Below are 16,506 nucleotides of genomic sequence, written 5' to 3' on the forward strand. Positions count from 1 at the left end.
AAACATTGAGAATTCAGTTGATGGTTGTTAAAATATTTATTGTCTGTAATTAAAATATTTAACTTATTTCAAAACAACAAAATGTGTTGTAATATTATGCTATTAAGATTTAATTAACTTATTACTGAACTATAAAGCTCATTTGGAAATATTCAGATTTGTTTTTGTACTATCTTATCTTTTTAATTTTTTTTCTCTTTTTTTTAACATTTTTATTGGAGTATAATTGCTTTACAATTGTGTGTTAGTTTCGGCTTTATAACAAAGTGAATCAGTTATACATATACATATATCCCCATATCTCTTCCCTCTTGCGTCTCCCTCCCTCCCACCCTCCCTATCCCACACTTCTAGGTGGTCACAAAGCACCAAGCTGATTTCCCTGTGCTATGCAGCTGTTTCCCACTAGCTATCTATTTTACATTTGGTAGTGTATATATGTCCATGCCACTCTCTCACTTTGTCCCAGCTTACCCTTCCCCGTCCCCGTATCTTCAAGTCCGTTCTCTAGTAGGTCTGCATCTTTTTGCCCATCTTGCCCCTAGGTTTTTCATGACCATTTTCTTTTTTGTTTTTTTAGATTCCATATATATGTGTTAGCATACGGTATTTGTTTTTCTCTTTCTGACTTACTTCACTCTGTATGACAGACTCTAGGTCCGTCCACCTCACTACAAATAACTCAATTTTGTTTCTTTTTATGGCTGAGTAATATTCCATTGTATATATGTGCCACATCTTCTTTATCCATTCATCTGTCGATGGACACTTAGGTTACTTCCATGTCCTGGCTATTGTAAATAGACCTGCAATGAACATTGTGGTACATGACTCTTTTTGAATTATGGTTTTCTCAGGGTATATGCCCAGTAGTGGGATTGCTGGGTCATATGGTAGTTGTATTTTTAGTTTTTTAAGGAACCTCCATACTCTTCTCCATAGTGGCTGTATCAGTGTACATTCCCACCAACAGTGCAAGAGGGTTCCCTTTTCTCCACACCCTCTTTAGCATTTATTGTTTGTAGATTTTTTGATGATGGGCATTCTGACCGGTGTGAGATGATATCTCATTGTAGTTTTGATTTGCATTTCTCTAATGATTAATGATGTTGAGCATTCTTTCATGTGTCTGTTGGCAATCTGTATATCTTCTTTGGAGAAATGTCTATTTAGGTCTTCTGCCCATTTTTGGATTGGGTTGTTTTTTTTTTTGATACTGAGCTGCATGAGCTGCTTATAAATTTTGGAGATTAATCCTTTATCAGTTGCTTCATTTGCAAATATTTTCTCCCATTCTGAGGGTTGTCTTTTTGCCTTGTTTATGGTTTCCTTTGCTGTGCAAAAGCTTTTAAGTTTCATTAGGTCTCATTTTTTTATTTTTGTTTTTATTTCCATTACTCTAGGAGGTGGGTCAAAAAGGATCTTGCTGTGATTTAGGTCATAGAGTGTTCTGCCTATGTTTCCTCGAAGAGTTTGATAGTGCCTGGCCTTACACTTAGGTCTTTAATCCATTTTGAGTTTATTTTTGTGTATGGTGTTAAGGAGTGTTCTAATTTTATTCTTTTATATGTAGCTGTCCAGTTTTCCCAGCACCACTTATTGAAGAGGCTGTCTTTTCTCCACTGTATATTCTTGCCTCCTTCATCAAAGATAAGGTGACTATATGTGCATGGGTTTATCTCTGGGCTTTCTATCCTGTTGCATTGATCTATATTTCTGTTTTTGTACCAGTACCATACTCTCTTGATTACTGTAGCTTTGTAGTATAGTCTGAAGTCCGGGAGCCTGATTCCTCCAGCTCCGTTTTTCTTTCTCAAAATTGCTTTGCCTATTCAGGGTCTTTTGTGTTTCCATACAAATTGTGAAATTTTTTGTTCTAGTTCTGTGAAAAATGCCAGTGGTAGTTAGATAGGGATTGCATTGAATCTGTAGATTGTTTTGGGTAGTACAGTCATTTTCACAATGTTGATTCTTCCAATCCAAGAACATGGTATATCTCTCCATCTATTTGTATCATCTTTAATTTCTTTCATCACTCTCTTATAATTTTCTGCATACAGGTCTTTTGTCTCCTTTGGTAGGTTTATTCCTAGATGTTTGATTCTTTTTGTTGCAATGGTAAATGGGAGTGTTTTCTTAATTTCACTTTCAGATTTTTCATCATTAGTGTATAGAATGCAAGAGATTTCTGTGCATTAATTTTGTATCCTGCTACTTTACCAAATTCATTGATTAGCTCTAGTAGTTTTCTGGTAGCATCTTTAGGATTCTCTATGTATAGTATCATGTCATCTGCAAACAGTGACAGCTTTACTTCTTCTTTTCTGATTTGGATTCCTTTTATTTCTTTTTCTTCTCTGATTGCTGTGGCTAAAACTTCCAAAACTATGTTGAATAATAGTGGTGAGAGTGGGCAACCTTGTCTTGTTCCTGATCTTAGTGGAAATGGTTTCAGTTTTTCACCATCGAGGACGATGTTGGCTGTGGGTTTGTCATATATGGCCTTTATTATGTTGAGGAAAGTTCCCTCTATGCCTACTTTCTGGAGGGTTTTTATCATAAATCAGTGTTGAATTTTGTCGAAAGCTTTCTCTGCATCTATTGAGATGATCATTTGGTTTTTATCCTTCTATTTGTTAATATGGTGTATCACATTGATTGATTTTCTTATATTGAAGAATCCTTGCATTCCTGGGAGAAACCCCACTTGATCATGGTGTATGATCCTTTTAATATGCTGTTGGATTCTTTTTGCTAGTATTTTGTTGAGGATTTTTGTATCTATGTTCATCGGTGATATTGGCCTGTAGTTTTCTTTCTTTGTGACATCTTGTTTTTGTACTATCTTAAAGCAACATAATAATACTGGTTATTTTTCCCAATGAAAAATATCATTTATTTATTCATTGGAATATTTATTTCATGTGAGGCATTTGTATATCTAAAGATAGGCAGGCAAAGAGAATCTTTTTTGGTCAAGTATAAGTGCTTCCCAGCGAAGAAGTAGATCGAAAAGGAAAACATTTTCTATTGAAAGCTGAACAGGATCAAATTTCTTTACTCAATGCACAAAGCTAACTTGAAAGACTGGCTTTGCAGCAAATGTTTAACTGCAGTGAAATCCATGCCTACCTCTAGTACCCTAATTGGAAATTCCAACATAATTCACCTAGAAGATATTCCACACACTAATCCTATAGCAGTATTTCATTAAAATTCGGCACTCCATAATTTCATTAAATGTTCATCATTCTGAGTGTAAACTTCTTCAGAATACTCTTTTCTTATAAAGGAAGCTAGAAAGAAATTTGGATTTAAGAATAGAAATCTTACATTGATAAGAAAATATCTATTAGCTACAGATAAAATAGTCATGTTTTACCACCAAATAATGAAATACCACCATGAAAACCTAAAAACATAATAAGGATAATAAAAAGAAGTGTTCATAAAGAGAACCTTCATCAGCATTATAGTAAATGGCATCTAAGCAAATCTAAGCTTAATATCATAGTGATGAAAATAAAGAAAGAACTATTACAATGAAGACTTTCTATCAGGCAGGTCATATAAAAATGAAAATAACAATGTGGATTGTTGTTATGTTGAAGGAAGGGGCCTCTGCCAGGACTTATTGAATGTAGAAAATAGACAAGGGGTCCTGCAGCCCCTGCTTACCAGGTGGGCAGATGATTATCCAACCCAGCATCACATAGTTAAGTTGTACTGAGTCCATGTGAAAACACAGGAGGATAGTGCTAAGGACTCCACCTGCACCACAGGCAAATTTTCATTCATCTGTTCACTCATGCATTCATTCAGCACAATTTTATTATGTAGCTAGTATATGCTGGACACTGTCCTAGATATTGTAGGTATAAAGATGAATAAAACAATGTTCTATGCTCTCAAAGGATCAAAATCTAATAAAGGTACACAAATAGATGAAAAAAAATGATGCAACAGAACATTGCCAGTGCTCAGATAGAAGTTGTGGAGTCAGTTCTGCCTTAAACTTGAATAACTTTTTGAAGAATTCCCCTCCAATTAAGCAAAGTAATATTTCCTACATCCCCTGTTACATGTCAAGACAGAATCTCGGGGATGATTCTAATATATAAATTAACAGAATACACATAATTAAGTGACAAATTGTCTGGCATGCACAATATTTCCTGAGGAAATATATAGGAGGGGGGATAATGAGGACTGGAGTACTAAGATATCAAGTCAGAGGCAAAACAGAATTAAAAATAGAGATGAGAAAAGGATCTATAGTTAAATATAGATACATTGAATATATACCGTAACTAGATGATAGGTTTGATAGAAACCAATATGTTCTGTGGCATATCTGATCCATGCAAAATCTTTCTAATGATGTTCCATCATATTTTCCTTTTAAATGGTTCTTCAATCAAAACTTGACATATTCATTTTTATTTTTCTTGTTGGTTCTTTTTACTCAGTTCTTCATTGTTTTTAGATCTTTTCACATATTTACCTTGGTTACTTTAAAGTTCCTCTGTGATAGTTTTAATATATGAGTGCCTAAATCTTATTATTTTGAATATTTATTCCTTGAAATGGGAGTGTGTGTGTGTGTGTGTGTGTGTGTGTGTGTGTGTGAGAGAGAGAGAGAGAGAGATAATCTTGTTTGAATATAGACATTGTATGTAGAAGAAGAGAAAGACCAAAGTCAATATTTATACCTGAAAGGGGCAATCTCATCTCCTATCAGACCATTATTGTGGGAGGTTGAGTTGAACCAATCAGATGTTGGTGGATTTCCATTTTTCCATTTCTGTCTTTATTTATGCACCACAGGCTCCGGTTCCTTCAGGCAAGACCTAATGTTACCTTGTGCTTAGAATGTGGTTTGCAATTCTGGATGGTTTTTCTCATTGTTCTTATTCCACCTTCAGTTTTTAGCAGTTCCTGCACACCTCTGCCACTGTTGGGGGCATCTCTCACCACACCCCTCCCCTAGTGGTAGACTGCTTTTCTTGTTGGTGGGAGCTATGAGGCTTCTGTTTTCCTGGTACAACTTCAGTCTTATTTAGAGACCTATGAACCAGAGTGCTCACTCTTCTCCTAATGGCAACCAATCTCTGCTCTGTGTCTGTTGCATTCCTGGGCAGAAGAATTTCTTGACCATATCCTCATAAGAGATGACCTCTTCTTCTTATGAGTAGGGAAGGGCTCCTTGATCCTCCTCAGGAGTAGAGGATTTCTGCTTTTACCCCTCCCCGTGAAGCAGTGAATCTTTGCCTTGACCACGGAAGTGAAAGTATTTGCTGCCCCTCCACCAATGACTTTAAGCTTTCATATTTGAGTAGGTCTAGGGAAGCAGATGATGATCAGTGCCTACCTTCAGTGCCAGCTGACCACTTCCGGCCTACTGAGCTCCCAAAGCAACTCTCACTGTTTCCTGCCCTGCCTCCAATCTTTGTTATCAGTACCTGTCACAGGACTGGGAAGAGAGTTTGTGAGTGCAGGCATTCTTATGTCTTGGGCTCCCGTCTATTCAAAGTGAACATGTTAACCTATACCAAGGCTTTAAGAATTTGTTAAAATTTTGGCTGATTTCTTTTTACCTGCTTGTATGGTGACCACCTCTTCCTCCAGTGACATGCCAAAGTAAATAAAATGTATCTCATCATTCCTTTTGGTCATTCTTTGTAATTCAATTTACTTAGTTACCTTGTAGCTGTAGCACTATGATGGTTTCAGGAAAAATTATGACTTTTTTCCCAAATACCTGGCTTTTTTCTTGTTTTTACAGGGTAAATGACATTCTCACACTGTTTTCTACATCCTAATAAGAAAAAGAGTTCTAATGTTTTCTTCTGAATTATCAATTTAAATTTTCTTGCTGTTTCTCTAAGAAGAAAGGATATTGAAGATTTGCCTAATGATTATTCAGTATTTTATATTCCTTCGATGTTTGGCCAAAATTTAGTATTAATCAAACTTTTCGTTAACAATATTACTGGTTTTCTAGAAATTAATATAATGAAATATTCACTGATCTATCATTAAGCTCTACCCTTGCTTTTTGAGTAAATACTATCACAACTCAGGCCTCTCTGTAGAGATGGAGTAATCGTCTCTGTTTTTTTCTAACTATGATGGAATAATGCAGTAATATTCAAACAATTTTTCACTCATGCAGCTCTTTCATCAAATAAAAGTTTATATATATCCCTAATATATAAATAGTAGAAAAGTAGGAGAGCTCTGTTTGAAAGTTGGGAGGGGGAAAATGAAAGAGTGACCTTCTGTTTTCTGCTCTACATCTGTCTCAAAACTCCAAAGTGGCCCATAAGCAGCCTCAGAATAACCGGGGGATTTCTTAGGAAAATGAAGAAGCCCTCTATCCCAGACCTAGTTAATCTGAATCTCTGGAAATAAAGTCCAAGAATGTGTATTTTAACTTGTTCTCCAGCTAATTCTTATGTTCACTTGGGCATTTTGTAACACTAGAAACAACAGTCTTAATTACCATTTTAACTATATCCATGTAATTTATTAGTTAAGAAGTACTAATGTGTAATAGTTGAAACAACAATCTGACTCTGAAGCAAGAATTTCACTAAATTTCATAAAATCTTACAGCAAGTACCATGCCCACATTTCTTCTAAATAGCTCTAATTTATTTAATGTATAGTTTTCTAAGAGAAATCTAAAATTAAAAATTGCTAAATGGAATATTATTCAAGGATTGGGGAATACGGAAGTGGCATGTTACAATTATTTTTTCTAGTTACAATACCAACTCTTTTCTACAATAGAAATGAAAAATAAATACTTGTTTTAAAATAAGCTACAACAACTCATCTTAAAAATGGCAATCTTATAAAACACATACCCAAAGTTCCTGGCATTTTACAATACATATATTGGAACTGTATAAAATCTTACCTGAAGAGTGTTAAAACATATTTAAAGAAGAGTTAAGAAAGATAATAAACATAAGATAATCATAGGTCCTATTAATTTATGATTTTCTCATTAATGATTAATTTCACATAAAGAATTGTTGATTCATAGGAGGTCTAGAAGTTCAAGTTGATAAACCTCATGTATTTGAGTTTTTCATAGTGACTACTTTGAGTGCTTTTTAATAACAAAGGAACAGTTTTTTTTCTCTGTTTTGGAGAGAATCCTATTTACTATACAAATATTGTAAAATATATATATTTTTAAGTCTGTAAGAAAATTGCTAAGCTTGAAATACAAGGAAACTATTACTTAAATGAGTGAATATGAGATTGTATATTCAACTGTAGAAATATCACAATAAGAAAACCTCCCAAAGGAAGCACCTAACTTAAAGGAAGTAAAACCAAAAACTCTAGGGAGAGACTGGTGATATGAAACCTCTGCAGGAGGGGAACCTAGGGTTATATAGGTCTATATCCCTGAGTATATAAAATATGTGAGAAAACGTACTCCGTCTGTTTAAGCCAGATTGTGTTGTGTTTTTGTTACTTGCAATCAAGAGTCCTGAGGCTTTGCTGGTTCCACCAAATGAGTGTAAAGTATTTTTGTATCATCCCCATTTACTAGCATAAAATATTTACCTGGATAAATTATCATAAAATCATGAGACTAGAGTATTCTCTTAAAATATTGCATCTTACCGAGTTATACCCATTTCTATATTTCTATACTGTGTATCGTTTATTTTTATTTATATTTCTTTATTTGATTTACTATGAGTTTCTCTATTTTTTGAATTTGTAAAAGAAATAGGTTTGTTAATTACACTACTCTCTTCTATTTTACTGCCTCTCCTTTTTTAATGTATTTTTAATCCTTAACTTTAGAGGTAATTTTTCCTTTTTTGTTAGGCAGATATTTGTATGTTATATTATTATATGTGTAGATATTTTCCTAGCTTGTTTCATATTTATTTTAGTAACTTATTTTTATAAATAATAATTACAGTTTATTGCATATGATAAAAATCATATAATTAAATATATTAATTTTAGTTCCAATATTTTGTCATATTTTATAACTTTTGACTTATAATTAAGTGCAATTAATTTCTAAAAATATATAATTTTCTTTTTGATTTCTTCTCTTATCCAAGGGTTAAGATTTTTAGCTTCAGATCATTTTGTGTTTTGTTTGTTTACCCTTAATTTATATTTTCATTACATGCTGATGATAGAAAATGTTCCATATAACATTTTCCATCTAAAATTTGTTGAGGTTTTTTTAATGGCCTAGCATGGCTTTAATATTTCTAAATATCCACTGACATTCTAAGACAGTCTGTTGTCTTTATTGGCTTGTAAGTTGTTTTGTTTATGAGTTATTTCTTAATAATAGCCTATTTATTAATCTTCTACATATTTTTTTTTTAAACTTGATCTATCAAAAACTGAAAAAAAAAAATACATTCTAAATGTGTTCTAACTATAGTTGTAGCTTTGAATTTTTCCCCTAATAGAGTTTCTCAGCAGGTACTTTAATATAGTATTAATCATTGCTGCTCCAAGGGTCTCATTTCATGAGATATAGTGCCATATAAGAAGGATAAGCAATATGGAACCACAAATATATTTACTTTTATAGGTGCTATGACCAAGTTACAGGAGCTATAAAATATTTATGGGTCCCCAAGGATCCAAAACCATCATCTTGTAGTCTCATCCTTCTTTTTTTTTTTAAATGATAAAAACCCCTCTAAAACACTTCTGGAACCTATACCCAAAATGCCAGACCAAGCAACCAGGAGTGCTCATGAACAGTGCAATTTTTACCGAGTTCTAATTTCTACTTGTTGGGTTTCAGCTGAGGTTGTGGCTCATGATTTTGTAGTGCAAGCACTTAGAATTTCCCTCCTCATCTCACCTGTTTCTCCACAATACCTTGATGACCTTGTACAGATCTCCTGAATTCAGTAATTTAGCACACTATTTCTATGTGTAACTGATTTTCTATGGCTATTTAAGAAATTATCACAAACTTAGGGGCTTAAAAGAACACCCATTTATTAACTCACAGATTTTTATATCGGAAGTTCAGGCATGGTATGACTAGGTTCTCTGCTCGGGATCTTCGAAGACTGAAATCAGGGTTATTTCAGTGGGCTGTGTTCCTTTCTGGAATCTCTGAAGAAGAATCTGCTTCCACACTCATTAAGGTTACTGGCTTGCAGTTTTAAGACTGAAGTCCCTGATTTCTTGCTGGCTGTCACTGGTGTCAAATCTCTCTCGAGCTTTGAATCTCTCTCCTGAAAAAAAACTCATTTCTTTTTTAAAGGCCTGTATGATTAGGTCAGGGTCATCCAAGATAATCTCCCTATCTTAAAATAACTGATATAAGCCCATAATTACTTCTTTACTTTTGCCCTATAACCCACCATAATCATGGGAGGAGTATCTCTTCAGATACAGATTTTGCCCACGCTCAAGGGGTGAGGACTGCATAAGGCCAGGGGTCATTTGGGGTCATCTTGGAATTCAACCTAGCACACTACGTATTGATAATAAAAATTTTATCTTTTTAAAAAATTATTTCTACCCCAAAATCAATTGCATATTTTATGAATATATAATTATGTTCCATTGCTTCATTTGCGACTGAAAACCTGCTTTAAACTAGCATCATCCTTGTTTTGTTTGTTTGGGTGGGTTTTTTTTTGTTTTTGGGTTTTTTTTTTTTTTTTTTTTTGGTATATATCCCTTTTTGTTTGCATATATCTGGCATACAGTGACTAATTTTGTTATTTTTATTTTTCACCTTTCTGTCATTTGGTTTGAGATTTATTTCTTCTAAGTAACATATAGATTGTCTTTGTTTTGTCTCATCTGAGAATCTTTGTAATTTCTTTAATATTTTCCTATAGGTTTTATTTTGAATTGTCTTTGTTTTATTTCTCTATTGATTTTTATTTTCTTGTTCCGTTATTAATACATATTATTGAATCTGTGTTTTATCTAAACATAAAGGAAATAAAAGCTCTTTAACAATTGCTACTATAACTTCAGACAGTTTTGTCACACTCTCCACCTACCCTGCTCCCTGGGCTCACACACGTGCACACACACACACACACACACACATTCAATGACCCTCTCAGTATTTCTGGAATTATTTAGACTTTTAGCTTATGGTTTTTCCTTTTCATTTTTGACTTTTTTACATTAATTGTTTCTCAGTTTGTTGTACTTTTGAAATTCCATAATGTACTTTTTGGAATTTGTGGACTTTGTCGTTCTGAAATAATCTTGTTATTGCCTTCTTTTAGAGTAAATTTTAATCTATTAAATTTCAGATGGGCTGAAAATCTTTTATCTCTTTCTATTGCCTTTCAGTTGCCACTATAGTTTTTATTTTTGTTTCTTATTAGTAAATAGTTTTTGTATTTTGTTAAGAATATATTTTCTTAGATGATAAACTGCACCTGAGATAGTGAATTTTGAAATTATGAATTTCTTCTGTGTTTTTTGTGGTATGTTTTCATGGGCCCCCTCCTCTAAGCAGACAAGGTCTCTATAGACACTTTAGTAGAAACTGACATCTGAATATGTTCTCAACTTCCCTCACTCACCATTTGAATGAGACCAAATCCACTGCTCAACCAAATTATTTCCCCAGGGAAATCTGGCTTTCATAGCCCCAGGCATGGTCCCATTCCCACCAGGATCCAGTGTAGCTCTGCTGTTTTTACAAGGTGCTGGTCCTACAACTACTTCCCCAACGTGGAGTCTCTGGCCCAGTAAACCTCAATAATGACAAATTGTCCTCCCCAGCATTCATTGCCACTAAGTTTCTCCCCCTCCTCTGGCTCCGAGAAAGTTCTTTGTTACTGGGAATGGTTTATAATTGAATGTTTTGCCCCCAGTGTCTGCAAACTTTCTTTTTATTTTTTGGAAGTTTCAAACTCTCAAGAGATGTAGAAAGCCATTAATTGAGAGAGATCAATTTTCTGGGCAACACAAAAACCAGCACTCGCAGCCAAGTTTTTGTTGTGGAAAGGAACTGGGTCTTTAAAGCAAGAGGCAGACACTGGGTGGGGGGCGGGGATAAAATATCAAGTTTACTTACTCTGTTTTATGAGGCAAAGCCCAGGTATCATAGGTGAGATCTAGTTTGCTTAGATTTATTTGTTTATTTTGTTTTTTTTTTGTTTTTAATTTTTATTTATTATTTATTTATTATGTTTCTTTTTGGCTGTGTTGGGTCTTCGTTTCTGTGTGAGGGCTTTCTCCAGTTGCGGCGAGTGGGGGCCACTCTTCATCGCGGTGCGCGGGCCTCTCTTGTTGCGGAGCAGAGGCTCCAGACGCGCAGGCTCAGTAGTTGTGGCTCACGGGCCCAGTTGCTCCACGGCATGTGGGATCTTCCCAGACCAGGGCTTGAACCCGTGTCCCCTGTATTGGCAGGCAGATCCTCAACCACTGCGCCACCAGGGAAGCCCTATTTGTTTTTTTGATGTTTGCTTGTTTGATATAAAATAGTGCCATTGAATTCATAATTATGATTAACTTATCCCATAATTTGACAGTAGTTTAGCTAAAGTATTTATGTTCAAGTTGTTTGTTTTCATTTCTCTTTCTTGAGTGGATTTTAGTGATATACTGAGAGGAGGAAAGACTGTTGTTCAGGATTAATTTTAAGCCAGAGGAAACTAAATCAGATTTTAAAAATCAAAAAGTTTAATTCCATAATGAGTGAAACAATGAATGTTAATCCGGAATAGAAAATGGTTTTTACTTTTATATTGGAGAGTGGAACACTGTGCATATTATCATAATAAATTGACATGACATCCAAACATTCTTTCAAGTCAATCTATCAATAAGTATTTTTTGACTGTCTACCATGGTAGGGAGACTGTAAAAAAAAACTGGATATCAGAACCTTTACAGAGACAGAGCTAGCATACACTAGAACATAAACTCTACACACAAATTACCCACTTGGGCAGTTCAGACCATAAGCACTAAAGAACTTCAGAAGACGGCAAAATCAATGTGGAGAACTCTTATTGAATGAGCAAGCCAGGAAATGAAGAACAAATACAACTTGGATGAACTAAAGTGTGAGAAGTTTAATTCTATCCCACCACCCAAGGAAAAATAAATACATGTATATATATATAATGTGTGTGTATATATACACCCAGACACAATCCATATATATACTTTATAACCCAAAGTGACATAGAAAATTAACTATCTAATCTTGATAACATTGTACAATGAACTTGATCATTGAGGTTCAAATTAATTTTAGAGCCACAGATAACCTAGTTGATGTGGACAAATTTGAGAATGGTTATCATTAGAAATTAATTTAACACCCACGTTTATTTGTTTCATGTGATTCTGTTCCAAAAAATTTCATTGTCTTCAGCCCTTCTCCTAGGAAGTCACCTTAAGATAGGCTGTAGTTCATTAGGCAGAATTTTTGTTAGATGACTTCCTTAACTGCCCTAACTGGTTTTCCTCCTTAAAGCAATCATGCTTTAATATATATTTTTCTGTTTTTAAAAGTAAATATTTGGAAAACATAGAAAAACATTAAAGAAAACTAAAATGTCCCCGAATTCTCATATCCAAAGATAACTATTGTGTCTAATTTGGTGTCCTTACTTTGTATAATTGTCTCTCGAGATTTCCCATGTCATTTAAAATTTAACTGAAGATTTTTAAAATAAAATATCCTTTGGTAGTAGCCTTTGGATTTCAATTTCTTTTTTTTTTATAATAAATTTATTTATTTATTTATTTTTGGCTGCATTCTGTCTTCGTTGGTGCACGTGGGCTTTCTGTAGTTGTGGTGAGTGGGGGCTACTCTTCATTGTGGTGTGCGAGCTTCTCACTGCAGTCGTTTCTCTTCTTGCAGAGCACAGGCTCTAGGTGCGTGGGCTCCAGTAGTTATGGCACGCGAGCTCAGTAGTTGTGGCTCGCGGGCCCTAGAGCGCAAGTTCAGTAGTTGTGGCACACGAGCTTAGTTGCTCCGCGGCATGTGGGATCTTCCTGGCCCAGGGATATGTCCCCCGCATTGGCAGGCGGATTCTTAACCACTGTGCCACCAGGGAAGTCCCTGGTTTTCAGTTTCTTAACCCATGGTCCCTTTAATTGATATCAGTTGTCATTTGCGGTATCCATCCACCTCGCAACTGTATCCATCTTGAAAACAAAAGAACTTCAGAAAAAAAGTGCAGAACACCTTTAACAAATTAAAAGAAACACTAAAAAATACTAAAAAAATTTTTTCTTTGAATGTGTTCGTACCACACTAATCACAAGACTATTTGATTGTTTCAATACCTATAAAGAAACTTAGAGATTATTACAATAGTTTTAATTATATAAACCTTATCAAAAGTTTTGCTCTTAGTAAACGCTACTATCCCTTCTGTCACTTAGGGTTTCATCTCCTTAATACAGCCTCTGAAGACTCTTTAGTTAATGTGTATTTGAAGTATCATTCTACTCACAATGAACTGAAAAATACCATCAAGCCTTTAGCATTGAAAGAAATCAATCTAGTGATGGTAAATGGTCTGTGGTCTCACAGGGATAGACTCATCTGTTAAAACTTTAAAGCCATACAAATCAAATATCCTTTCCTTTTGTAGAGTGCTTTATGTGGAATTAATGTATTTTAACCCACATGACACTAGCATTTTCTATTCTTGTAAGATGTACAGAAAACTCATACCTTAAACATGCTGTGAAATTAACCATTTCAATTCAATTCAGCTTTATTCACTGATCATGATAATCAAATGCTGAGACACTGATCAGTGACCTAACAGGGGTCTTATTTGTTGTGTTCTTATGTTGCACAACCACAATTAACTAGATGTGTGCCAATAATTTTCAAAATCCTAAAAACAGACTCGATAGACTCTTAAACACAGAATTGAAAACTGCCTGAAATGATTTCAAAATAGTTCATGTCTAAACCTTCCATATGACATCTATAATAAAACAAAAGCATACAAATGTATAAACATTACGTGTTTGAGACTGAAAGGACACAAAAGTGATTTTATTAAACTGACTTTTGTATTTCAAAATTGTGGTCACAAGGGCGCTATAACTTTCTCAGTCTGCAGCAGAGTCGAAAATCATGTAGTTTTGCCTAGTACTCATTATGGATAAAAAAAATCAATTTTTCATGGAAGTTTTAAACCAAATTTACTAAAGTAAATAAATAGATTTAGAAATTTTACTAGATACTATCAGTATTTTTAGCTTTAATATGAATAAATTAAAAATTGTTACAAGAGGTTTGCATTTTCAAAGCCATATTTAATCACAAAATTTACAATTGTATCAATAATACAAGATTAATTACTTTGAAGAACTATTCCATAAAGGCAACAGAAGCCCAGCAACAATGGGAAGCTTTCTGTGTGCCCAGAAAACAAGCAAAACCCAAAACAAGTGGTAAAAAGCTTAAATTATACTGAAAATTATCTTAGCCCAAAGAAAGGACTTTCTACCAAGCTACTAAGGGGAATTATTTTGCTAAGGAGAATTATGTAATTTCCACTGCTAGATATAAAGGTATGTTTATTTAGCTTGTTCCTTCACACACTACTTTAAAAAAAATAATAAACCAGGTATTTTTTGAACCTACCAATTTATGGCATACTTTGTTTTTAAGAATTCCCTGAAAGATAAGTAAAATTTGGGTTAGCATAGTTGATAAATTTCCTAGGAAATGATATAGTATTGCAGATAGTCCTTGAGGAGAACCCCTGGAAGTTGTCAGCATTAATAAGCTTTACAGCAAACCAAAGGAATTCAGTAAAACCATTATGCAAACATGAGAGTCTACACATATTTTCTCTTCCCCTTCTAAGCTAGATAAGTAGTAAGAGAGTTTCCCATACAATACACACAGACACACACACACGCACACACACACATTCTCTTTTTCAATGTGTTAGGTATTGTTTTAGGCTTTTTTGGTTTTGTTTTGTTTACTTCCAGATATTCTATAAGGATTTTAAAGAATGATATTGCCTCTTTAGAAAACATTAGTAACCAAGAAAGTAGACTTCTAAAACGCCACAAAGAGCTGGAAAAAATTAACTTTGACGTAAATTTTGGATCTGTGCTCTTCTCCTCACATTGCTTTCTTGAAAGCTAGGAATATAATTTGTACCACATCCCTAGCAGTAAAACCCTTGAATTATCCCTCTTACACTTATTTTTATTTTGCCCTATTATAATTCAAGGCTGTGTTCACCACTGACAGCTAATCTGACTTGATCCTTGCTAATGTTAACAGAGAAGGAGTTTACTCTGAATGAATAGGGGAGAATGGCTGAACTCCTTGAGTATCTAAGCTATGAATCTAAGAGACCCAGTCAATCAACTATGGAACACTTTGATGACCAATACTAATTTGTTACATTGTTCTAATGTATTGTTGTAACCACCCCTTCCAATTTTGATAATGTGTGTAGATAGAGAGAGAGAGAGAGAGAGAGGATAGATAGATGATAGATAGATAGAGAAAACTGAAGTAAAATGAGAATAAATTTTCATAAACTAGTAATAAAGAAAAATGTCTGCCTATCAATAATTAGGACACATGGTGGTATCTATGTGTAATAAATAACCTGTCTTATATTATGTAAACCATAAAATATTTCAGAGTGAGGGGGTGGTTGTCCAGAACTAAAATATTATGAGGCTATAATTATTTTATATTAGATTCCTTTGCATTTTAATATAAATCTAAAGCTTTTTATTGTATAGGGCATTTTTTTAAAGTTTGAGTAATAAAAGTAGTGATTCAAAACATTAAACAGCATTTCTAGCTATGCCTGTGGCTTATGCGGAACATTAAATGCCAGCATGCCAACCAATCACAACTCAAACTCTGAACAGCTCTTAAGATTGTGTATAATGAATAACAAATTTTAGCTTGTGAGTTTATGTATAATTCCTGAATCTTTTTGAAACCTTTCTTTAAAACATGTAAATTGCCTTTAGAGTCTCCCTTTTGACAGCTACAACCATCTTGACATGGCAGTACCACACCATCACATAGTATGCGGTTGACCAAACTAAGACAAGCTGCTCAACAAGATCACATAGCAGTGACAATGGGAGAGTTTGTACCTTGCTTTCTATGCATTAATCACTAAAATATTCACATTCAAAAAGAAATACGTCTCTCTCCCAAATTAAGTTTGGGTTTTCCCAATTGTTTTTATTTTAGATTAAAGAATTTTTAATGCTCAGAAGTACAAAAAAACAATAAAGATCCACAATCTCTTTGTCAGTATTATCCCTACTGACATGAAAATAAATAAAAGAGTAAAACTTACTTTGAAATAATAAATGCTTGAATAAGAATCAAACAATTAATTTGCTAATTCACTAATTTGACAATTATCTACTGAACACCTATAATTGCCAGAAAATATTTTAGATGTTGAGAATATAGCAATAAACACATCAGACAAAGTCCTCATGGTGCTGATTTTTTAGTCCAGAAAAGCAAAATAAACA

This window comes from Balaenoptera borealis (assembly GCF_965194805.1).
Source record: "Balaenoptera borealis genome assembly, chromosome: 2".
NCBI lineage: Eukaryota > Metazoa > Chordata > Mammalia > Artiodactyla > Balaenopteridae > Balaenoptera > Balaenoptera borealis.